This window comes from Stenella coeruleoalba (genome assembly GCF_951394435.1).
Source record: "Stenella coeruleoalba genome assembly, chromosome: 9".
Lineage (NCBI taxonomy): Eukaryota > Metazoa > Chordata > Mammalia > Artiodactyla > Delphinidae > Stenella > Stenella coeruleoalba.
Genome location: NC_137155.1, coordinates 69,486,653 through 69,513,761, shown reverse-complemented (window position 1 = coordinate 69,513,761; position 27,109 = coordinate 69,486,653). Strand labels below are relative to the sequence as shown.

The 27,109-nt window shown below is 36.1% G+C and overlaps 1 long non-coding RNA gene across 5 annotated transcripts in view; it reads right to left on the bottom strand.

Annotated features, from left to right (window-relative positions):
- LOC307191226 overlaps positions 1 to 27,109 on the bottom strand; it is a 750,426-nt gene that overhangs the window by 492,229 nt on the left and 231,088 nt on the right. For all 5 annotated transcript variants that reach the window (XR_013829650.1, XR_013829651.1, XR_013829652.1 and 2 more), the window contains one exon: positions 25,635 to 25,717. This is a non-coding gene — a long non-coding RNA (uncharacterized lncRNA). The remainder of the gene's footprint in view (positions 1 to 25,634; positions 25,718 to 27,109) is intronic.

Sequence of the window (27,109 nt, the reverse complement as noted above, 5' to 3'; positions counted from 1 at the left end):
CCTATAAAGTTATGAAAATAAGGCCAATGACTGTACTCAGTTACATTTCCTGAAAGAAACCAAGTGAAGAATTACCCATTCTCCCTTTATGCCCAAGGTGGAATCATCGACCATTAAAAATATTCTCTGCCATCTAGTCCATCAGTTGTCCTGTATGGAGGCATTTCTTTCAAAATAAGGTTTGATTCTAACAATGGTAATAGAAGCAAATTTTTTTTATATAATGGAAATAAAAACATGCTTGAAATGATATTGAAAAATGTCCATAACCTCACCTAGATTGGAGGGAGGCAAATATTTATTCAGCATCTACTCTAGGTTAAACTATTACAAACTGATGACCTCATTTCTATGAATTAGAAAATGTAATTTTTCTACTGCCATACTGATACTAAGTAGCAGAGTTGGGATTATATTTATATATTATGTTGTAGTCCATCTATCTGACTCTAAAATCAATTAAGATCAGAATGTTTCACCTTAATTACTGTGTAGACAATAAGGAAAGAAAAACGAGATACAGTCCCTGTACTAAGTTCATTATACAACAGATAGAGAATAGTCATATAAACAGATCCTTTCAATGTATGCTCAAGTTGCTATGGGAACACAGAACCTCCATATGGTTCTCCAGAGTCCTCTTTCTCTACATTATGCTGCTATTCACCAGAGAATATGCCTACTAATATATGCACTACAGTCCACAGAGAATAAAAATAATTATGCTTCAGTCATAAGGTTCCTCCAAAAGGTGCTATTCTGGGGCTTCCCTGGTGGCGCAGTGGTTGAGAGTCCGTCTGCCGATGCAGGGGACACGGGTTCGTGTCCCGGTCCGGGAAGATCCCACATGCCACAGAGCAGCTGGGCCTGTGAGCCATGGCCGCTGAGCCTGCACGTCTGGAGCCTGTGCTCCACAACGGGAGAGGCCACAGCAGTGAGAGGCCCACATACCACAAAAAAAAAAAAAAAAAAAAAAAAAAAGGTGCTATTCTTCTTAAGATGATACCACTGGTGACGCAAAATGTAAAATGTGTGTATTTTCATTTATCCCAGGGTCATGAGTAAATTTAATCAAAGTCCTAATAAAGCTTGGAAATCAAAGAAAAATTAGAATCATAACTTACATATTTGGTAAAAGTTTTCCTGTATGGGAGGTATCACCTAATAGTTTGTTTTGAATCATAGCAGATGTAATTTCCAAAACTGCACGATTCCATAATTACATGTCCTTTTTGACATATCTTCAAATACAGATTGTCTCCAAGACAGATGTTTCATACAGAATCCCAAGTAACTTATATTCTAAGTAGTTATTCCTGATATTTTATAAATGTATGTATTGATATTTCCCTCTTTAATTTAGAGATGCTTCTATTTTAGCTTTTTCCCATTACTAAGTTTTCAGATAGTTGGTCCTTTTCTTATTCCAGTATACCATATGGTATTTTGGCTAATTTTTCTTGGTATATGAAATTAAGAAAAAGAAAAATGTACTGGTATTTGTTACAGATTGTCTTTTATCCGAGCATGGTGTCATTTTCTTTCTTCTAGCATAGTGTTGAATTAAACTGAATGCCTGAGAAAGCATTATAAATAGTCTAGGAATACATTTTCATATATCAACAAAAGAGATTGCCTAGCAAATGCATTATTTTTTTTTAAATAAATTTATTTATTTATTTTTGGCTGTGTCGGGTCTTCGTTGCTGTGCACGGGCTTTCTCTAGTTGCGGCGAGCATGGCCTACTCTTTGTTGCAGTGCGCCGGCTTCTCATTGCGGTGGCTTCTCTTGTAGAGCACAGGCTCTAGGCATGCGTGCTTCAGTAGTTGTGGCTCGTGGGTTCAGTAGTTGTGGCTCACGGGCTCTAGAGCGCAGGCTGAGTGGTTGTGGCGCATGGACTTAGTTGCTCCGCGGCATGTGGGATCTTCCCGAGCCAGGGCTTGAACCCGTGCCCCTTGCACTGGCAGGCAGATTCTTAACCACTGCGCCACCAGGGAAGCCCGCAAATGCATTTTTTAATTAACTAAAACTGTTTTAATTCATACTTCCTTAGTTTTTACCTAATGTTCTTTTTCTGTTCCAGGATACCACACTACATTTAGTTGTCATTTCTCCTTAGGTTCCTCTTGGCTGTGACATTTTCTCAGGAATTTCTTGCTTTTGATAACCTTTGCAGTTTTGAGGAGTACTGGTCAGGTAATTTTTAGAATTTCCCTCAACTGGGATTTTTCTGATGTTCTTCTTATGATTAGACTTAGGCTACAGGTTTTAAGGAGGAAGACTACAGAAGTAAAGTGCGATACTCAATACATCATATCAAGGGCACATACTATTCAATATTTCTTATTATGTTGATTTTTAGCCTTGACCACCTGGCTGAGATAATGTTTATCACATTTCTCTTCTATAAAGTTATTATTTTTCCCTCTTTACTCTTAGGAACAAAGTCATTATCCACAGCTCATGTCTAAGGCATAGGAAGTCATGGTCCCCCTCCTTGAGGGTGAAGTATCTACATAATCATTTGGAATTCTTCCACACAGATTTCTCCATTCTCTCCCTTTTAAAAAATGTATGCATTAATTTATATCAGTATGGACTCGTGGATGCAGATGCAATTTTTATATCATCATTCCCATAGAAAAAAGGGATTTGAGGTTTCAAAAGTAAAAGTTGTCCTTGAAAAAGACAAACATAAAATGATACCATTAAGGAATTCAAGTTTAAAAATGCTGGGAGAAAGTCTGAGGAAAAACTAATCTCAAGTAACTCAGAAAAAAATACTCTTGCTACTATTTAATATTTATAAGATATAATAAGAAAGCCAGGAGATACAAGATACATAGCTCAAAGTGGAGATTCAAAAATTATCTGGCAAATCCAATCAGGAAGAAAAACACATGATTCAAGGTTCAGAACGGAGGTTTGAGACTGCTTTTGCTTATTTATTAATCAAGTTCATTTAGTAATTGCTAGTTGTTAAAAACAATTATTTTAACAGAGTGCAACAGTCCAAATTCTATTTAATCACATTTGAATACAACGAAACTTCAATGATTCCAAAAAGGAATAATATATCAAACAGAATACACGTATGAAAAAATCACAGAAAACTTTAAAGCATTGTGTTATTATTTATTTCAAATATAGCCTATATAGATCAAGTGCAAATGCATATTATGGTATAAAATGACAGAAATTAATACAAAATTGCCAGTGTCACTTGTTTCAAAGTACATAGTCATGTGTCCTAAAGAGAAATGGCGTAAAACCAAAAAATTAATTGCTTGACTCAGAATTTGAAATTACATTGAAGGAATAATTATATTGTTGACCTTTTTTTAAGCTACTAATGTTAGTCTGGTTCTCCTTTATAATTAAAATGCCTAAAATTTGAAAAGAAACCTCTAACTTATATTTTCCTACTACATAAAATTGCATGTGGAATCCAAATTAATCTTGAGATGGGATATCTTTTTTTAATGAAGAGACACATGAAAAGCTAAAATGTGCCCAAAACTTACATTCATACTTCACCACACTACACATGAGGAGTTATAGGTTGTTTACTTCTATTTTAACTAATTTAAATCAACTATTCATAGAATACTGTCTACAATCACAATCACTTGAGGAAAATATGATGGAGTAACCCTGAAAAGCAATTCTGAGGCTCTGTGAACTCCAGACGCTATATATTCCTACAACACTTTTTGGCCTTCAAGCATTTGTTCATCAAGGCCACAGTATGAAATGGACAGCTTCTTCAGATCTTCAAAGCCTCCATCAGCCTCAGTCCATGAAAATGCTAATTAGGATTTTATACCCCAATGTCTACAAGCTATCAAACCTGGAAAGCTGAGTTTTTCTCACTCAAGACCTCGAGGACACCACCCCTTGGCTCTTTTCTGACAAGGTCTAAACCAAAATCTAGCCTAAACATCATTTTATGTCTATTCTGTTGGGCATTGTCTTAGCTTTGACTCTCCAAAACTCTGACCCTGCAAAACTTATCACTCAAATGGCAAGGGTAGAGAAAATGAAGTCTGCAAGAGTCTTTCCTCCTACTAAAAATGCCCTAAGTCTGATACTTGATGTTTCTTTCCTCTTGGTCTTCCTCACTTTTGTCCCACCTGAACTTCAAGATGGAGAGAATTTTCTGAAATGGGAGGAACCTGTAGGTCCTCAACCACACTACTGGAATCACAGGCTGGTAAAAAGAAATAAACAGCTAAATCTGCTGTTGTCACAATTCATTAATTAATCATTCCATTATTCTTTCTAATAAAGACTCAACCCCCCAGGAAAATTACTAATTTCTGAGTTATTGACAAATTAATTTTGTCTTTCAATAATATCAGAAAAATATTATAGAAAGAGGATTGGAAATCTTGATGTCTCCATAGAGTATGTGACCTAGAATATCAGCAACACTCCTGACCCATTGCTTACACAGATTTTGTAGACAAGGAAATTTGGTTAAGACCAACTCATGACAATTCTTGGAGAAAACCCAGTTATTTACTATTATTGCTATAATTGTAGTGGTGTTAATAATATATTTAAGAAGATATATCCAACATTCACCCTAGCTATGAAAAAATTACCCAATAAAAGACCCACAAAATGTCTAGTCTTCACCAGTGTAACTCCCTATTGTATCCTCCAAGATAAAATTATTACAAACTAAATTAAATACCTTACAGAACAAGGTTACTAAAGTTGCATGACATCTACCAAAAATGACTTTTTGGTTCAAAGTTTATCTGTGGTATTCCCTTCCAGCAATATAGTTAGAATTAAAGCTGTTTTTTACTTTATGAGGATAAAATGAAATGATTTGTACATAGAAGATTGCTAGTTCCTTTATTCCTTGAGTCAATAAATATGTTATATTTAACAAGAAAAAACAACCAATAATTTAAAAGTAAGATTCTTTCCATGTAGCTTCAAATTCTAAATATTTTTAGATAATACGCTTTCTTATGGGTACATGCATGCACTAGGAGTCTACTGAGAATTAAAACATTTATAATAATTTAAGTAATTATGATGATTACATAAGTTCTGTATTTTGAAGAAACAATTCTATGATGTGGTGACGAGAGAAGTAATTATGTTTACAACTCATTATCCAAACATGGCATCATAATTATAAATTAAAAAGTCTCAACCATTTCCCTATTTTAATCCATTAGAAATTATTATCTGATTTGCCAAAATACTATTGTTATTGACCTTCACGCTAGCATTAAATAATACAGGCTTATATAAGCATTATCAACAGAGTCAAAGACAATGAAAAACTATTAAAACTTACTTTATTATTAATGAGTATTGGTAATTATTTATAATCATTCTGCATCCAAGCAATCATGTCTGTTGTTTGCTTGTTTGGTAAATTAGATCTAAAAATATGGCACATCTTTACTCATTCAAATATATCCTCCAATAAATGTACATTTAATGTGAAAATTATTTAAATTATTTTTAGGTTTCTTAAATTCTGCCTTTTTCTTTGAAGAACACACAAGTTTCTCTTAGTATTAATCTAGTTAAATGATTGTCCTCCCACATATTTATCAATAAAATCTTCTGTAAGCTTCTCCCAGCTTCTCTCTTAACTGCAGCTGCATCTGTACTAACAAAATGGCTTAACAGAGTTGGCCAGCTGGACTGAATAATTTGATGTCTGTGCTCTGTAACCCAAACAAACAGCTTACAATTAATAGTCCAGTGCTTAAGTAAAAATAGGAAGTCTGTGCTTACACATATAAAAAGAAGACAATGGAGGCAACATGATTAATACCCAAATAACAGAGATAAAACTTTGAGGGAAATCCCAAATTGTTCAGGTAGAAATCTTTTCTTTTCTTCAAAAGAGATATCTAAAGTTAAGTTGTTAGTATATCTTTAAGAAAGCTCCATAAGCATGGAAGATATGGAAGCAATGACTCCTATAAGAATCTGTTCTGACTATGCTTTTAAATATAATGTACATGATGAGCCAAGACATGTTAAGACTACACAACCATCAAGGAAACAGTATAACATAATGCCTTTCAAATGCCTGCAATATGAAACACAAAACATAAAAAAAAATCTATTTCAGCCATTTTTATAGCACTTCTTATTGATAATAGCAAATCAACTTTCTCCAAGTAAAATCTTGAACTTGAGATCAAACCAACTGGTTTGAGAAGTAAACTATACTTTAATGTTCTCTTAGTTTTAAGTCAAATAAAAAGCATATATCAGAAATAAAGAAAAAAAACTCTACACATTTAGGAACTAAATGAACATTTTCAAATTTTGCACTGAATTAAAACTTAGATGTAGAGACCTTCAAGATGGCGGAGGAGTAAGACGTAGAGATCACCTTCCTCCCCACAAATACATCAGAAATATATCTACATGTGAAACAACTCCTACAGAAAACCTACTGAATGCTGGCAGAAGACCTCAGACTTCCCAAAAGGCAAAAAACTCCCCATGTACCTGGATAGGGCAAAAAAAAAAAGCAAAAACAGAGACAAAAGAATAGAGATGGGACCTGCACCTCTGGGAGGGAGCTGTGAAGGAGGAAAAGTTTCCACACACTAGGAAGCCCCTTCACTGGCAGAGATGGCAGGTGGGCAGAGGGGGTAAGCTTCGGAGCCACAGAGGAGAGCGCAGCAACAGGGGTGCAGAGGGCAAAGTGGAGAGATTCCCGCAGAGGATCGGCGCCGACCAGCACTCACCAGCCTGAGAGTCTTATCTGCTCACCTGCCAGGGCAGGTGGGGGCTGAGAGCTGAGGCTCAGGCTTCCGAGGTCAGACCACAGGGAGAGGACTGGGGTTGGCTGTGTGAAGACAGCCTGAAGGGTGTTAGTGAGCCCCAGCTAGCCGGGAAGGAGTCGGGGAAAAAACTCTGGACCTGCTTAAGAAGCAAGAGACCATTGTTTCAGGGTGCATGAGGAGAAGGATTCAGAGCACCACCTAAATGAGCTCCAGAGATGGGCGCAAGCCTCAGCTATCACCGCGAACCCCAGAGATGGGCATGAAACACTAAGGCTGCTGCTACAGTCACCAAGAAGCCTGTGTGCAAGCACAGGTCACTGTCCATATCTCCCCTCCTGGGAGCCTGTGCAGCCCGACACTGCCAGGGTCCCGAGATCCAACATCCCCAGGAGAACATGTGGCGCACCTCAGGGTGCTGCAATGTCATGCTGGCCTCTGCTGCTGCAGGCTCGCTTAGCATTCCACACCCATCCTTCCCCACAAGCCGAGTGAGCCAAAGCCCCCTAATCAGCTGCTACTTTAACCCCGTCCTGTCTGAACAAAGAACAGATGCCCTCAGGCGACCTACACGCAGAGGCGGGGCCAAATCCAAAGTTGAACCCCAGGAGCTGTGGGAAAAAAGAAGAGGAAGGGAAATTTCTCCCAGAAGCCTCAGGAACAGTGGTACCTTGCATGTCTGGAATACCTGAATAGACAACAAACCATCCCAAAACTGAGGCAGTGGACTTCGGGAGCAACTGAGACTTAGGGTTTGCTTTCTGTACCTAATTTGTTTCTGGTTTTATATTTATCTTAGTTTAGTATTTAGAGTTTATAATCATTGGTAGATTTGTTATTGATTTAGTTGCTCTCCTCCTTTTTTAATATATATATATAGATTATATATTTATTTCCTTTTTCTTTTTTTGTGTGTATGTGTATGCTTCTTTGTGTCATGTTGTCTGTACAGCTTTGCTTTTACCATTTCTCCTAGGGTTCTGTCTATCCGTGTTTTTGGTTTGTTTGTTTGTTTTTATAGTTTTTAGCACTTGTTATCATTGGTGGATTTCATTTTTGGTTTAGTTACTCTCTTCTTTTCACTTTCTTTTTTTTATACATTTTAACTTTTTTCTATTTTTAATAATATTTTTATTTTAAAAACGTTTATTTTATTTTTTTTTACTTTGCTTTATTTTCTTCCTCCCTCCCTCCCTCCCACCCTCCCTTCCTTACTTGTGGCTGACAGGGTCTAGGTACTCCAAACAGGTGTCAGCCCTGTGCCTCTGAGGTGAGAGAGCCGAGTTCAGGACATAGGTCCACCAGAGACCTCCCAACTCCATGTAATATCAAACGGCGAAAGCTCTCCCAGAGAGCTCCATCTCAAAGCTAAGAGCCAGCTCCACTCAACAACCTGCAAGCTCCAGTGCTCAATACCCTATGGCAAACAACTAGCAAGATGGCAACACAACCCCACCCATTAGCAGAGAGGCTGCCTAAAATCATAATAAGGTCACAGACACCCAAAAACACACCACTGGACATGGTCCGGCCCACCAGAAAGACAAGATCCAGCCTCATCCACCAGAACAAATCCACTACTCTCCTCCACAAGGAAGCCTACACAACCCACTGAACCAATCTTACCCACGGGGGCAGCCACCAAAAACAACGGGAACTATGAACCTGCAGCCTGCAAAAAGGAGACCACAAACACAGTAAGTTAAGCAAAATGAGAAGACAGAGAAACACACAGACGAAGGACAAGGCAAAAACCCACCAGACCAAACAAATGAAGAGGAAACAGGCAGTCTACCTGAAAAAGAATTCAGAGTAACGATAGCAAAGATAACCCAAATGCTGGAAATAGAATGGAGAAAATAAAAGAAACATTTAAGAAGGACCTAGAAGACTAAAGAGCAAACAAACAATGATGAACAACACAATAAATGAAATCAGAAATTTTCTAGAAGGAATCAAGCACAGAATAACTGAGGCAGAAGAACGGATAAGTGACCTGGAAGATAAAATAGTGGAAATAACTATTTCAGAGCAGAATAAACAAAAAATAATGAAAAGAATTGTGGACAGTCTCAGAGACCTCTGGGACAACATTAAACACTCCAACATTTGAATTATAGGGGTCCCAGAAGAAGAAGGGAAAAAGAAAGGGATTGAGAAAATATTTGAAGAGATTATACTTGAAAACTTCCCTAATATGGGAAAGGAAATAATCAATTCCAGGAAATGCACAGAGTCCCATACAGGACAAATCCAAGGAGAAACATGCGAAGACACATATTAATCAAACTATCAAAAATTAAACACAAAGAAAAAATACTGAAAGCAGCAAGGGAAAAACAACAAATAACATACAAGTGAATCCCTATAAGGTTAACAGCTGATCTTTCACCAGAAACTCTGCAAGCCAGAAGGGAGTGGCAGGACATATTTAAAGAGATGAAAGGGAAAAACATACAACCAAGATTACTCTACCCAGCAAGGATCTCATTCAGATTCGACAGAGAAATCAAAATCTCTACAGACAAGCAAAAGCTAAGAGAATTCAGCACCACCAAACCAGCTCTACAACAAGTGCTAAAGGAACTTCTCTAAGTGGGAAACACAAGAGAAGAAAAGGACCTATAAAAAAAACCCCAAAACAATTAAGAAAATGGTAATAGTAACATACATAACGATAATTACCTTAAACATAAATGGATTAAATGCTCCAACTAAAAGACACAGGCTTGCTGACTGGACACAAAAACAAGACCCATATATATGCTGTCTACAAGAGACCCACTTCAGACCTAGGGACACATACAGACTGAAAGTGAGGGGATGGAAAAAGGTATTCCATGCAAATGGAAATAAAAAGAAAGCTGGAGTTGCAATACTTGTATCAGATAAAATAGACTTTAAAATAAAGAATGTTACACGAGACAAAGAAGGACACTACATAACGATCAAGTGATCAATCCAACAAGAAAATGTAACAATTATAAATATATATGCACCTAACATAGGAGAACCTCAATACATAATGCAACTGCTAACAGCTATAAAAGAGGATATCAACAATAACACAATAATAGTGGGGGACTTTCACACCTCACTTAAACCAATGAACAGATCATCCAAACAGAAAATTAATGAGGAAACACAAGCTTTAAATGACAGAGTAGACCAGATAGATTTAACTGGTATTTATAGCACATTCCATCCAAAACCAGCAGATTACACTTTCTTCTCAAGTGCACACGGAACATTCTCCAGGATAGATCACATCTGGGGTCACAAATCAAGCCCTGATAAATTAAAGAAAATTGAAATCGTATCACGTATCTTTTCCGACCACAATGCTATATGACTAGGTATCAATTACAGGAAAAATAAACTGAAAAAAATACAAACACATGGAAGTAAACAATACACTACTAAATAACCAAGAGATCACTGAAGAAATCAAAGAGGAAGTCAAAAAAACCTAGAAACAAATGACAATGAAAACACGACGACCCAAAACCTATGGGATGCAGCAAAAGCAGTTCTATGAGGGAAGTTATTTATAGCAATACAATCCTACCTCAAGAAACAAGAAACATCTCAAATAAACAACCTAAACTTACACCTAAAGCAATTAGAGAAAGAAGAATGAAAAAACCCTAAAGTTACCAGAAGGAAAGAAATCATAAAGAGGAGAGCAGAAATAAATGAAAAAGGAATGAAAGAAACAGAAGCAAAGATCAATAAAACTAAAAGCTGGTTCTTTGAGAAGATAAACGAAATTGATAAACCATTAGTCAGACTCATCAAGAAAAAAAGGGAGAAGACTCAAATCAACAGAATTAGAAACGAAAAAGGAGAAGTAACAACTGACACTGCGAAAATACAGAGAATCATGAGAGATTACCACAAGCAACTATATGCCAATAAAATGGAAAACCTGGAAAAAATGGACAAATTCTTACAAAAGCACAACCTTCTGAGATTGAACCAGGAAGAAATAGAAAATATGAACAGACCAATCACAGGCACTGAAATAGAGACTGTGATGAAAAATCTTCCAACAAACAAAAGTCCAGGACCCAATAGCTTCACAGGCAAATTCTGTCAAACACTGAGAGAAGAGCTAACACCTGTGCTTCTCAAACTCTTCCAAAATAAAGCAGAGGGAGGAACACTCCCAAACTCATTCTACGAGGCCACCATCACCCTGATACCAATACCAGACAAAGATGTCACAAACAAAGAGAACTACAGGCCAATAGCACTGATGAACATAGATGCAAAAATCCTCAACAAAATACTAGCAAACAGAATCCAACAGCATATTAAAAGGATCATACACCATGATCAAGTGGGGTTTCTCCCAGTAATGCAAGGATTCTTCAATATATGCAAATCATCAATGTAATAAACCATATTAACAAACTGAAGGAGAAAAAGCATATGATCATCTGAAGAGATGCAGAAAAAACTTTTGACAAAATTCAACACCCATTTATGATAAAAACCCTCCAGAAAGTGGGCATAGGGGAAACTTACCTCAACATAATACAGACCATGTATGACAAACCCATAGCCAACATCGTTCTCAACGCTGAAACACTGAAAACATTTCCTGTAAGATCAGGAACAAGACAACGTTGTCCACTCTCACCACTATTATTCAACATAATTTAGGAAGTTTTAGCCACAGCAATCAGACACGAAAAAGAAATAAAATGAATCTAAATCAGAAAAGAAAAAGTAAAGGTTTCACTGTTTGTAGATGACATGATACTATACATAGAGAATCCTAAAGATGCTACCAGAAAACTACTAGAGCTAATCAATGAATTTCATAAAGCAGCAGTACACAAAATCAATGCACAAAAATCTCTTGCATTCCTATACACTAATGATGAAAATTCTTAAAGGGAAATTAAGGAAACACGCCCATTTACCACTGCAACAAAAAGAATAAAAATCCTGGAATAAACCTACTTAAGGAGCAAAATGACCTGTATGCAGAAAACTATAAAACACTGATGAAAGAAGTTAAAGATGATACAAATAGATGGAGAGATATACCATGTTCTTGGATTGGAAGAATCAACATTGTGAAAATGACTCTACTACCCAAAGCAATCTACAGATTCAGTGCAATCCCTATCAAACTACCACCAGCATTTTTCACAGAACTAGAACAAAAAATTGCACAATTTATATGGAAACACAAAAGACCCCGAATAGCCAAAGCAATCTTTAGAAAGAAAAACGGAGCTGGAGGAATCAGGCTCCCAGACTTCAGACTACACTACATAGCTACAGTAATCAAGACAGTATGGTACTGGCACTAAAACAGAAATATAGATCAATGGAACAGGATTGAAAGCCCAGAGAAAAACCCACGCACATATGGTCACCTTATTTTTGATAAAGGAGGCAAAAATATACAATGGAGAAAAGACAGCTTCTTCAATAAGTGGTGCTGGGCAAACTGGACAGCTACATTTAAAAGAATGAAATTAGAACACTCCCTAACACCATACACAAAAATAAACTCAAAATGGATTAAAGACCTAAATGTAAGGCCAGACACTATAAAACTCTTAGAGGAAAACACAGGAAGAACACTCTTTGACATAAATCACAGCACGATCCTCTTTGACCCTCCTCCTAGAGAAATGGATCTAAAAACAAAAATTAATAAGTGGGACCTAATGAAACTTAAAAGCTTTTGCACAGCAAAGGAAACCATAAGACAAAAAGACAACCCTCAGAATGGAAGAAAATAGTGGCAAATGAAGCAAATGACAAATGATTAATCTCCAAAATATACTAGCAGCTCATGCAGCTCAATATCAAAAAAACAAACAACCCAATCCAAAAATGGGCAGAAGACCTAAATAGGCAGAAGACCTAAATAGACATTTCTCCAAAAGATATACAGATTGCCAACAAACACATGAAAGGATGCTCAACATCACTAGTCATTAGAGAAATGCAAATGAAAACTACAGTGAAGTATCACCTCACACCAGTCAGAATGGCCATCATCAAAAAATCTACAAAGAATAAATGCTGCAGAGGGTGTGGAGAAAAGGGAACCCTCTTGCACTGTTTGTAGGAATGTGAATTGATACAGCCACTATGGAGAACAGTATGGAGGTTCCTTAAAAACTAAAAATAGAACTACCATATGACCCAGCAATCCCACTACTGGGCATATACCCTGAGAAAAACGTAATTCAAAAGAAGTCATGTACCACAATGTTCATTGCAGCACTATTTACAATAGCCAGGAGATGGAAGCAACCCTGGTGTCCATCAACAGGTGAATGGATAAAGAAGATGTGGCACATATATACAATGGAATATTACTCGGCCATAAAAAGATATGAAATTGAGTTATCTGTAGTTAGGTGGATGGACCTAGAGTCTGTCATACAGAGTGAAGCAAATCAGAAAGAGAAAAACAAATACCATATGCTAACACATAAAATATGGAAACTTAGAAAAAAAATTTGTTCTGAAAAACCTAGAGGCAGGACAGGAATAAAGATGCAGAAATAGAGAATGGACTTGAGGAGACGGGGCATGGGAAGGGTAAGCTGGGACGAAGTGAGAGAGTGGCATGGACATATATACACTACCAAATGTAAAACAGATAGCTAATGGGAAGCAGCCACATAGCACAGGGAGATCAGCTCGGTGCTTTGTGACCACCTAGAGGGGTTGGATAGGGAGGGTGGGAGGGAGACGCAAGAGGGACCAGCTATGGTGATATATGTATATGTATATGTATAGCTGATTCACTTTGTTCTAAAGCAGAAACTGACATACCATTGTAAAGCAATTATATTCCAATGAAGATGTTAAAAAAAATAAAACTTAGATGTTAGATGTAGCATATTCAAAGGGGTTTAGATTTTTTATTTAAATTCATCATATCGGTTTGAGCCCAACCTTACTTCTCTCCGTATCTTTTTTTCTTTCCCTGTGAATAAGTTGGTAAGAATGCCACATCCATTCTGATTAGCCAACAGATAAGCAATGTGGAAACTGATTTAAAGTCTCTACCACTAGAAATGTCAAAACAGATTTTACTTTCTTATAGGATGACAGCACTGGGCCTGAGATGTCAAACATAATTAAAAATTTTATTTTCAAATGTACTCCACAGTTTATACATACTGAAAGGATATCTTACCTTTTGAACTTACAGAGTGCTGTCCTTTGCAAAATGTGAGAGGCTTTATTATAGTTTAGACTCCATTTGGGAGTGAAATCATTTCATCAATCATACCCAGAGGTTTCCTTCAGGATTTGGCATGAAAAGAGTGGCATTTCATTAAAATGTGCTGACAACTGAAAGAGCAATTCTAGCAGGACTGATTTCTCTCACCCTCCTATCTATGACTATCAAAGATTTTCCCAGTGGGTCATCCAAATTAGAGAATAAATTATAGTGTCTTTCTTTTTATAGTTATCACTCATTTCGTTTTCTGAAAGGGGAGAGGCTCAGAAGTTGCATTCTACTTAGTCATATTTATTTATAAATTTACTTACTAAGTTTCTCCCAAAGTCGTTTCCTTGGCCATATGAGTAACAAAATGCCTGGGTGGGGAAGTCTCATTGTCTTTTTAGGACATGCAATCAAAACACTGAAAGTATAGAACTCACCATAAACTTCAGAGAATATCACCATAGATTTGTGGCCCATAAGGGAAAAAAAAAAAAAGGAACTCCAAAAGCATGATATTCCAAAGAAGGTTCTCTGCCTCTTCATCCCCAAAGTGTAATTTGAGGAGCTCTGACCTACCCACAGCCACAGTCAAACACCCTACATCCAGCCTTGAAATATAATTGGTTATTCACTGGTATTGTCTCTTTGGCTAGAGAATTAGTTCCTGAGGGCAAGAAATATGTCATATTCATGTGTTTATCAGCTACAAAGTCTTCATGATATCTTGCACATAGGTGGCTCTCAGTAAATTTTTAAAAATCAATTTTGTTGGCAGGTTGAAAGCCAAACATACAGTATCTGCCCTCCAAAAACCAAGGAAGCACAGTGGAGTGGCTCAGAGCAGTGGCTGGGGCAGCTGGCTGTTTGATTTTGAATCTCAGCCTCACTGCTTGAGTGCTTAACCATGTGCCAGGCACTGTTCTAATGATCTTATATATATTAACTTATTTAATCCTCACGATAATCATATTACATATAAAGAAACACTGGCACAGTGATGAAATATAACTTACTCAGAGTCACACAGCTAGTGAATATTTTGTTTTTCTATTTCACAACAGATAGCTTAGTGGGAACCTGCTGTATAGCACAGGGAGCTCAGCTTGGTGCTCTGTGGTGACCTAGATGGATGGGATGGAGGAGTGGGGTGGGAGGGAGGTCCAAGAGGGAGGGAGTATATATATACATATAGCTGATTCACTTCGTTGTACAACAGAAACTAACATAACATTGTAAAGCAACTATACCCCAATTTTAAAAAAAGGTTATTTTGTAAAAGTTTTTAAAACTTTATATTTATTTACTCTTCTCAATGTTTGAAATGTTTATTTTTCTAAATGTTATTTAGTTTCTTAAATGTTTGAAAATAATTTTCATTGTTTACTCCTTTTCTTTGTCGTGGACTTCTAATTTTTATTGCACTGTGATTAGAAGGTATAGTTGCACTCTTTCCAATCTAAAGCATTTATTAAGGTTTTCTTTGTGGACTAATGTATGGTCATTTTTGTAAAGTTATCATAGCATTTAAACTATTTGGTTTCTTTTTTAAGGGCATTAAGTATGGTACATTCTATTAATGAATATATTTATAATAATTGTTCAAATTCATTTTGTCTATGTTTTAATCTTCCTGCCCTGTCAGGCCCAAATTACTGATGTAATACATAGCTCTCTACAAATGAGAATACAATTGTTATCATTATTTAAACAAAAGCTACGTAAGGTAAAGACAAAAAGATTAATGATACCAGAGAATAAAAAAAGAAAACAGAACTACACATTTACTTAATTCCTTACCTATTATAAGAGGAGATCAACATGTATCATTTTATTCCTCAAGCTGTAAAATGAGAACTTATATTAATGGAGTTAATTATTAGTAGACCTAAAAATATGCTGCAGTATATACTTTCAAGTTACTGGGATGTGACGGAGGAGTTGGGAGGGGGTACCAAGGAAACAGGTACCCCCTGTTTATATATAAACAGAAAGGAAATAGGACATAGCGAGAAAGACAAAGATAGGATCATACATAAAGAAACATGAGTACAAGAGAATTAAGCCCAAACATTTATCACAACAATGAAGGTAAGTGAGATAAAAATCACTTTTTAAGAGAAACTGACTAAAATTGAGAAGAGGTAAGACAAACAATAAGTCTCAAACATATACTGTACACAAGATGATATCTAAAATATCTAAACATATATCTAAACTATAATTCATAGCATGAAAATAAAAGAGTAGGCAAAGGAAAACCAGAAGTATACAAATAAAAAGAGAACAAATGGAGTAATATCAATGTTGGGCAAAAGTGAACACGATATACAGAGCATTAAACAAAAACAAAGAGAGGTGCTCCTTTTTTTTGATGAAGGATTCTTTGTTTAGGTAAGTTTCTTAGCGAGAACACACAGTTGATATATCTGAGGATTCCTTGCATATTTATTTTTAGGTTACATTCATACATGAATGAAAACATGGCTGATGTGAAACACTGGGGGCATGTTAGTCTATCCTTATTGACTCTTTATGTATTTATGTATTGCTTGGTTGACTACTGGTATCTAAGGTCCCCAAGAGAATACTGAAGCTAGCTTGATTTTCTACATATTTTTGAGCAAACTGTTTCTTCTGATTGGATACTTAATATTAACAGCATAATTTTGTTTTTTATTTGTATTATGTACCTGGCATACATTACTGCCCTTAATTACTGAAACAGCTCTATGATATCTGAGGTTCACTGCAACACATCCAAAGTGATCAGCTCTGGTCTTAGCGATAAAGAAGCAAGACTCTATGGTCCTTTGGATAAACCGCCCCAAAACTGTTCCACTTCTACAGAACTTTTTTGGACGAATGCCAAGAAATTTGCTAAAACCCTGTTGCTAATATAAAGATTTTCCCAACATTGCATTTTATCAGAGCCCATAATATCAAGCTTGTATCAACATATCAAGATATGACTTAGGATGTAATATCCCAAAAGCAAATTTTTACCTACCAGTTAATTTTTCCACAAGATTTTCTCACTCTTTTTAAAATACTTTTATATTTTCAAACATACAGAAAATTACAGTATAAGATAACAGATACCAGAGAACCTTCAACATGGCAGAGGACTACGACATGGAGATCACTTTCCTCCCCACAAATAAATCAAAAATACATCTACATGTGGAACACCTTCTACAGAACACCTACTGAACGCTGGTAAAAGACCTCAGACTTCCCAAAAGGCAAGAAACTCCTTACGAACCTGGCCGTGTGGCTGACAGGGTCTTGGTGCTCCAGCCAGGTGTCAGGCCTGTGCCTCTGAGGTGGAAGAGCCGAGTTCAGGACACTGGTCTACCAGAGACCTCCCAGCCCCTCATAATATCAATCAGCAAGAACTCTCCCAGAGATCTACATCTCAATGCTAAGACCCAGCTCCACTCATCGACCAGCAAGCTCCAGGGCTGGACACCCCATGCCAAACAACTAGCAAAGCAGGAACACACCACCACCCATTAGCAGAGAGGCTGCCTAAAATCATAATAAGGTCACACACACACCAAAACACACCACCAGACATGGTCCCGCCCACCATAAAGACAAGATCCAGCATCATCCACCAGAACACAGGCACCACCCCCTACACCAGGAATACCTACACAACCTACTGAACCAAACTTACCCACTGGAGGCAGACACCAAAAACAACAGGAACTACAAACCTGCAGCCTGTGAAAAGGAGACCCCAAACACAATAAATTTTACTGACAGTAACACAATAATAGTAGGAGACTTTAACACCCCACTTTCACCAATGGAAAGATCATCCAAAATGAAAATAAATAAGGAAACACAAGATTTAAATGATACATTAAACCAGATGGACTTAATTGATATTTATAGGGTATTTCATCCAAAAACAACAGAATACACTTTCTTCTCAACTGCTAATGGAACATTCTCCAGGATACATCATATCTTGAGTCACAAATCAAGCCTTGGTAAATTTAAGAAAATTGAAATCTTATCAAGTATCTTTTCAGACCACAACACCATGAGACTAGATATCAATTACAGGAAAAAATCTGAAAGAAATAAACACACATGGAGGCTAAACAATACACTACTTAATAACCAAGAGATCACTGAAGAAATCAAAGAGGAAGTCAAAAAATACCAAGAAACAAATGACAGTGAAAACACGACAACCCAAAACCTATGGGATGCAGCAAAAGCAGTTCTAAGAAGGAAATTTACGGCAATACAATCCTACCTCAAGAAACAAGAAACATCTCAAATAAACAACCTAACCTTACACCTAAAGTAATTAGAGAAAGAAGAACAAAGAAACCCCCAAAGTTAGCACAAGGAAAGAAATCATAAAGATCAGAGCAGAAATAAATGAAAAAGAAATGAAGGAAACAATAGCAAAGATCGATAAAACTAAAAGCTGGTTCTTTGAGAAGATAAACGAAATTGATAAACCATTAGTCAGACTCATCAAGAAAAAAAGGGAGAAGACTCAAATCAACAGAATTAGAAATGAAAAGGAGAAGTAACAACTGACACTGCAGAAATACAAAGGATCATGAGAGATTACTACAAGCAACTATATGCCAACAAAATGGAAAACCTGGAAGAAATGGACAAATTCTTAGAAAAGCACAACCATCTGAGACTGAACCAGGAAGAAATAGAAAATATAAACAGACCAATCACAAGCAATGAAATTGAGACTGTGATGAAAAATCTTCCAACAAACAAATTCCCGGGACCAGATGGCTTCAAAGGTGAATTCTATCAAAAACTGAGAGAAGAGCTAACACCTATGCTTCTCAAACTCTTCCAAAATAAAGCAGAGGGAGGAACACTCCCAAACTCATTCTACGAGGCCACCATCACCCTGATACCAATACCAGACAAAGATGTCACAAACAAAGAGAACTACAGGCCAATAGCACTGATGAACATAGATGCAAAAATCCTCAACAAAATACTAGCAAACAGAATCCAACAGCACATTAAAAGGATCATACACCATTATCAAGCCGGGTTTCTCCCAGGAATGCAAGGATTCTTCAATATATGCAAATCAAACAATGTGATACACCATATTAGCAAATTGAAGGAGAAAAACCATATGATCATCTCAATAGATGCAGAAAAAGCTATTGACAAAATTCAACACCTGTTTATGATAAAAACCGTCCAGAAAGTAGTCATACACGGAACTTACCTCAACATAATGCAGGCCATAAATGACAAACCCAGAGCCAACATCCTTCTCAATGGTGAAAAACTGAAACCATTTCCTCTAACATCAGGAAAAAGACAAGGTTGTCCACTCTCACCACTATTATTCAACATAGTTTTGGAAGTTTTAGCCACAGCAATCAGAAAAAATAAAATAAAAGGACTCCAAATGGAAAAGAGGAAGTAAAGCTGTCACTGTTTGCAGATGACCTGATACTATACCAGAGAATCCTAAACATGCTACCAGAAAACTAGAGTTAATTAATGAACTTGGTAAAGTAGCAGGATACAAAATTAATGCACAGAAATCTCTGGCATTCCTATACACTAATGATGAAAAATCTGAAAGAGAAACTAAGGAAACACTCTCATTTACCACTGCAACAAAAAGAATAAAATACCTAGGAATAAACGTACCTAAGGAGACAAAAGTCCTGTATGCAGAAAAATATAAGACACTGATGAAAGAAATTAAAGATGATACAAATAGATGGAGAGATATACCATGTTCTTGGATTGGAAGAATCAACATTGTGAAAATGACTCTACTACCCAATCTACAGATTCAATGCAATCTCTATCAAACGGCAACTGGCATTTTTCATAAAACTGGAACAAAAAATTGCACAATTTATATGGAAACACAAATGACCCCGAAGAGCCAAAGCAATCTTTAGAAAGAAAAACGGAGCTGGAGGAATCAGGCTCCCAGACTTCAGACTACACTACAAAGCTACAGTAATCAAGACAGTATGGTACTGGCACAAAAACAGAAAGAGAGATCAATGGAACAGGATAGAAAGCTCAGAGATAAACACATGCATGTATGGTCACCCTATCTTTGATAAAGGAGGCAAGAATATACAATGGAGAAAAGACAGCCTCTTTAATAATTGGTGCTGGGAAAACTGGACAGCTACATGTAAAAGAATGAAATTAGAACACTCCCTAACACCATACACAAAAATAAACTCAAAATGGATTAAAGACCTAAATGTAAGGCCAGACACTATAAAACTCTTAGAGGAAAACATAGGCAGAACACTCTATGACATAAATCACAGCAAGATCCTTTTTGACCTACCTTCTAGAGAAATGGGAATAAAAACAAAAATTAATAAGTGGGACCTAATGAAACTCAAAATCTTTTGCACAGCAAACAAAACCATAAGACGAAAAGACAACACTCAGAATGGGATAAATATTTGCAAACGAACTGAAAAAGGATTAATCTCCAAAATATACAAGCAGCTCATGCAGCTCAATATCAAAGAAACAAACAACCCAATCCAAAAATGGGCAAAGACCTAAATAGACATTTCTCCAAAGAAATATACAGATTGCCAATAAACACATGAAAGGATACTCAACATCACTAATCATTAGAGAAATGCAAATCAAAACTACAATGAGGTATCACCTCACACTGGTCCAAATGGACATCATCAAGAAATCTGCAAACAATAAATGCCGGAGAAGGTGCGGAGAAAAGGGAACCCTGTTGCACTGTTGGTGGGAATGTAAATTGATACAGCCACTATGGAGAACAGTATGGAGGTTCCTTAAAAAATTAAAAATAGAACTACCACACGACCCAGCAATCCCACTACTGGGCATATACCCTGAGAAAACCACAATTCAAAAAGAGTCATGTACCACAATGTTCACTGCAGCACTATTTACAATAGCCAGGACACGGAAGCAACCTAAGTGTCCATCGACAGATGAATGGATAAAGATGTGGCACATATATACAATGGAATATTACTCGGCAATAAAAAGACATGAAACTGAGTTATTTGTAGTGAGGTGGATGGACCTAGTGTCTGTCATACAGAGTCAAGTAAGAAAGAAAGGGAAAAACAAATACCATATGCTAACACGTATATATGGAATCTGAAAAAAATAAATAAATGGTTCTGAAGAACCTAGGGGCAGGACAGGAACAAAGAAGCAGATGTAGAGAATGGACTTGAGGACATGGGGAGGGGGAAGGGTAAACTGGGATGAAGTGAGAGAGTGGCATGGACATATATACACTACCAAATGTAAAACAGACAGCTAGTGGGAAGCAGCCGCATAGCACAGGGAGATCAGCTCGGTGCTTTGTGACCACCTGGAGGTGTGGGATAGGGAGGGCGGGAGGGAGACACAAGAGGGAGGGGATATAGGGATATATGTATATGTATAGCTGATTCACTTTGTTATACAGCAGAAACAACACACCATTGTAAAGCAATTATACTCCAATAAAGATGTTTAAAAAAATTATCCATATAGAAAAAAAATAACAAATACCTACATAATCACAACCCAGAATTAATATGCTAACAACATTTTGCTTTAGATCTCTTTTTAATTACTGTTAAAAAACTAACCATTCCAGACTTTGAGCCTTTGTTTGAGTCATTCTGCTTCCTTTCTTCTCGGAGACAACCACCATCCAACTCATTCAGGTTTCTATGTGTTATTACATACATTAATACCATTTTAAATTTGCATTGCATCAGATCAATATACATATATAATAGTCATGCTGTACTTTGTATATACAACACTTTATTTTTGAAATCTGTCACTTTTGAAATATTTTAACAAACTTAGAAATCAAGGTCATTAATCTCTGAGCACCTGGAAAGAACATGGGTTCTCTATTTGTTAAGGTCAGAACCCGTATGTGTCATGTATCATAAATATCTATTAGATCAAGTTTGTTAACTGAATTCTTTAGACCTTCTGTATGCTTGAAAATTTTTTTGTCTGCTTGACTTATTAGTTACTAAAAAAGGCATGTGCAAATCTCCTGCCGTAACTATGGATTAGTCAAATTCTTTTTATAATTCTGTCAATTTTTGCTTTAAATATATACTTTTTTAACAAATTTTTCCCTTGTGAAGAAAACTTTTAAGACCTACTCTCTTAGCAACTTTCAAATATACAATACAGTATTGTTAACTATCATCACCATGCTGTATATTACATCCCCAGGTCTTATTTATTTTATAACTAGAAGTTTGTACCTTTGAACACCTTCACTCTTTAAATATTTAATATTAAAATATTTAAATATGCTTCAAATATTTTGAAGCCATGATACATAAAGTTTAATTTTATTATTTCTTGGTGGAATAGTCCTTTTATCTTGTATGTGATAATGCTTTCATCTCTATTAATGTTTCACATGTTAAATAATTTTTTATTAATCAACAAGTATTTATTTGACTGGCACTTCCTGATACATTTTTTCCAAAAATGTATTTTACATTTCTGGGTTACTATGTAATGTTTTGTATCTAGTACAAATGGAATATATCTATGTAGTATCTGACAAATTTGAATGTCTCTTTTACATATGTGAATTTAATCTATTTTTTATGATGATTTCTGGTATGTTTTATCCTATCTCCACCATCTTCTTTTGTGTTTTATTTTTATAATGATTTTTCTTTGCTTCATTCTTTTTCTGCTCTTGCACTGAATTAATTGACATGTTTCTTCTTTATTTTTTCCCCTTTATTTCTCTCTATTGACTTGAAATAGATTTAGGAATAGATTTGTTTTTATTTTTCCATTTCAGAACTGAGACGGATCTTTCAGTCTGCAAATCTATGTTTTCACAAGTTTTCTAAAACTCTAGACCATCAAACCTGTTTTCAAACATTTTTTCTCCCCAACTCTCTATCTATCCTTTTGTAACTTGTATATTGGTCTTTTCACTCCATATTTCCATGTCTTTTCATTTCTTCTTCCTATTTTCCAACACGTAATTTCTCTCTGTTGTATTCTAAATATCTTCCTCTCTTCAACTATAGCTAGCCTTTTCTTTGTCATATATACTATGGTTTCAATTTCAAAAATCACATGCTTTTAGTTTCTGGAATTTATATTTTAGTATTTTAAAATTTCCCTATTCTTTTTCTATAATGTTCTGATTTTGTCTAATAGTTGATGTTGTTTCTTTTATTCTCTTTAACATATGGAAAATAGTCCTTTGGTCATTTCATACAGATATTTCTTGGCATGTCATTCAAGCCATTTTGTACATTTACTCTCATTCTCTGTTCATTACTTCCTATTATATATTATTATTTGTTGTGATATCATTCCCTTAGTGCTATTTCCTGGGAAGTCTACATGTGCTGGGTTGTGGAAAATTCTTCATGAGATTTTTCATATGGCTCTACTACAGCCTCATGTATTTCACTAATTTTAGACTCATGTGTGCTTATTTTTGGACTGATAATTGCTAAAATGTATGAGAAGTGCAAATTTGAACTCCACACTCAAGTCTGGCAATTCATATTTGGAGTTGTGATTTCTCATGGTGGTTCTTTTCCCACCACACCATGCTGGTACTTCCTAGTCTCTAAGTTTTTGTAGCCTCTACTTCAAGGACTAGACAACACTTGATGGTTCTAAGTTTTATATAAGGAGTTCAGTTCTAGTCCCCTGCCAACCACAGCCCTAGGTTTCACTCTGATTTGAGTCCAGGTCTTCGAATCTTAGCCACTGCAGCACATGTCCAGTTCTAATAAACTTTCAGCTTCAGCTTCCCTCACTTGTAACTATAGCTTTCCAATCCTTCTTTATTTCTACCTCCTAGGGACTTTCCTTGTTGTTTTTAAGAATTGACATGTTTTTTTGAAAGTCTGTTGTTAAATTTATCAACATGTGTTTTAGATAGGGGTGGCATTTTCTATGTTAGTTTAGCACACCATATTGACCAGAGATCTAATATACTATTCTCTGTCCTTGAAATTGAGTAACTTCCCTAAATCTTATCTTCATGAAGCTATCCTCTATTAGTTTTTCCTAAAATATAATTAGCCTTATTGATGCTTTACTTTAGTAAATGCTCTACTATGAATTTGAATGTTGATTCTGTCCCATTAGCTCCATTCTCCCCTTTAGCATTTTATTTGCCATATGCTGTACTTCTGAAAAATTTTTCATGTATATCATCTTCTTTCAGATGACAATCACCTCTTTATCTATAAGACTCTTTCCAGCCTGTTCTGAGTAACCTTGAGTTGGTTTTCTACTGTGTCAGTTTTGCCTCTAAGGCAGGAATAGACAATTATCAATTTGTTAAGAGGTCAATTCTCCCCAAACTGATCTAAAGACTCAGTAAAATCCCAACCAAAATCCTAGTAGGCTTTCTTATGGAACTTGAAAAGCTAATTCTAAAATTCATATGGTTATATAAAGGACCAAGAAAATTTTGAAGAAGAACAAAGTTGGAGGATTTATACTATCACATTTAAGATTTACTATAAAGCTATAGTAAATAAGACAGTTTGGTACTGATGCAAAGAAAATAAACAGGTCAAGATAAAAAAACAAAGTCCATTTAAAAACCACACACACATGATCAATAGTTTTTGACCAATACAATTCAATGGGAAAGTGTGGGGCGGGTAGAGGGGTTTTTTTCAATAAATTATTATGAAACATCTACATATCAGAGAGAACCTTCACACCTACCTAACGTTACGTATAAAAGTAATTGTGATGCATCATAGCTTTAATGTGCAGGCTAAAATCTAAAGGCTTTAACAGAATATTTTCAAGAACTTAGAAACGAAATTGAGTTATTTGTAGTGAGGTGGATAGACCTAGAATCTGTCATACAGAGTGAAGTAAGTCAGAAAGAGAAAAACAAATACAGTATGCTAACACATATATATATGGAATCTAAGAAAAAAAAAAAGGTCATGAAGAACCTAGGGGCAAGACGGGAATAAAGACACAGACCTACTAGAGAATGGACTTGAGGATATGGGGAGGGGGAAGGGTAAGCTGTGACAAAGTGAGAGAGTGGCATGGACATTTATACACTACCAAATGTAAAATAGATAGCTAGTGGGAAGCACCACATAGCACAGGGAGATCAGCTTGGTGCTTTATGACCACCTAGAGGGGTGGGATAGGGAGAGTGGGAGGGAGGGAGACGGAAGAGGGAAGAGATATGGGAACATATGTATATGTATAACTGATTCACTTTGTTATACAGCAGAAACGAACACACCATTGTAAAGCAATTATACTCCAATAAAGGTGTTAAAAAAAAAGAACTTAGGATGGATTATAATTCATTGGGCAGGATGCAAAAAGTACTAACCATAAAAGAAAAAAGTTAAATTGGACTTCTTTAAAATGAAAATCATCCAAAAAATACCATTAAGAACAAGCCACAGACTAAGAGAAAAATAGTCTCTACACATTTATCTAACAAAGAATTCATATTTAGAATGTGTAAAAAACTAGTGTACGTCAATAAGACAAAAAGACACCAAAATTTTAAGTGAGCAAAAGAACTGAACAGACACTATACAAAATAAGATTTATAAATGGCCGATAAACAAGAAAAGGTGTTTAACATCATTACTCACACTCCCTGCAGTTAGAGGTCTGCGAGGCACATCTCATGGCTGCCACAGTCCACCACTCGTGCCATGTTCACAGGCTTTTCTTCCTGAGGAGAAATCCAAAAAAGGAAGGTCAGTGGGATGAACCACATCTCTGTCACACGGTTAATCTCAGGGTCCTACTGGCGTGCATGCTCTCCTTTCTCCAGTATCCACCGTAAATAACCCCCCACCCTCAGATATTGCCTCTGTTGGCCTAAGTGGTGGGGTGATCCAAACTTTCAAAAGATATCATCAATGGAATAAAAAGACAAGCCACATTGTGGAAGATAATATTCTCAACGCATGAAACTGACAAAAGGCTTGTACTAAGAATATATAAAGAAATTCTACAAATTAATAAGAAAAAGACAGACAACCCAATAATAAAGTGGGTAACAGACTTTAATACCTTGTTTAAAAAGGGATATCCCAAAGGCCAAAAAATATATGAAAAAGTAATCAACTTCTTTATTCACTAGAGGAATTCAAATTAAATCTACTGTGAGATACTACTACCCACATATCAGAATGACTAAAATGAAAATAAGACAGCACCAAGGATTAATGAGGACAGGGAGCAACTAGAACTTTCCTACATTGCTGAAGTGCTCTTTACTATTCTCATTTTTAAAATATTTGTTTTGAATTGTACATAGAATAAAAAGACATAGGTATTAACATTTCGAGCAGGATGGTGACACATTTCCATTATTATTAATCTGATGATTTTATAGTCTTTGATATTTTCTCTTTTAATCATTTTTATCAGTTTTGTAAACCTGGATTTATACCATCATTTAGGGGAGGGAGGGGTATCTGTTGCCCATCATTAAATAGAACACTATACTTTAAGAAAAAGACTGCATTGCTAAACTAGCATTATGAGAGAGTATGGAGAAGGAAGGAAAAAAGAATGGAGGCATATGAAAAATGATGCAGATGTATTTGCATTTTTTCCCATTCACTCCATTTTTTATCTAATCATCTACATTTAAAAGCTAAAGCTTTTCCAGAGATTGCTCTTTGCTCCCAGTCCTTTCAGGTAGAGTTCTGCTAGTTATTGCATAGGCTAAATGCAGGAGTAGAGAGAGGCACAAGGTAATCAGGAGTCAGCCCTGAAATCATCCTTCTAACTCTACTCTTCTTGCTCCTCAGGTAACTGCACATCTTCAATTGTTTATATTACATTTCTTGAAATGATGGTACAGGAGGAATAAGTTTCCAGGAAAGACACCATTATAAATATGAGTTAAAATTATTAAGCTGGCCCCATATTCCCTGGGCTCCTCTAAAGCTCTTTCTTTCCTTCCCCTTCACTAGTATTCCAACTCCCTAAACCACTCTAGATATGGGACAAAAAAACTGAAAGTTCCTCTGATGACAGGAAATCAGCCTTGAAGGTTTTTCAATAAAACTTTTGATAGGGTTTATTAAACTATGATTCACAAATGTAACCG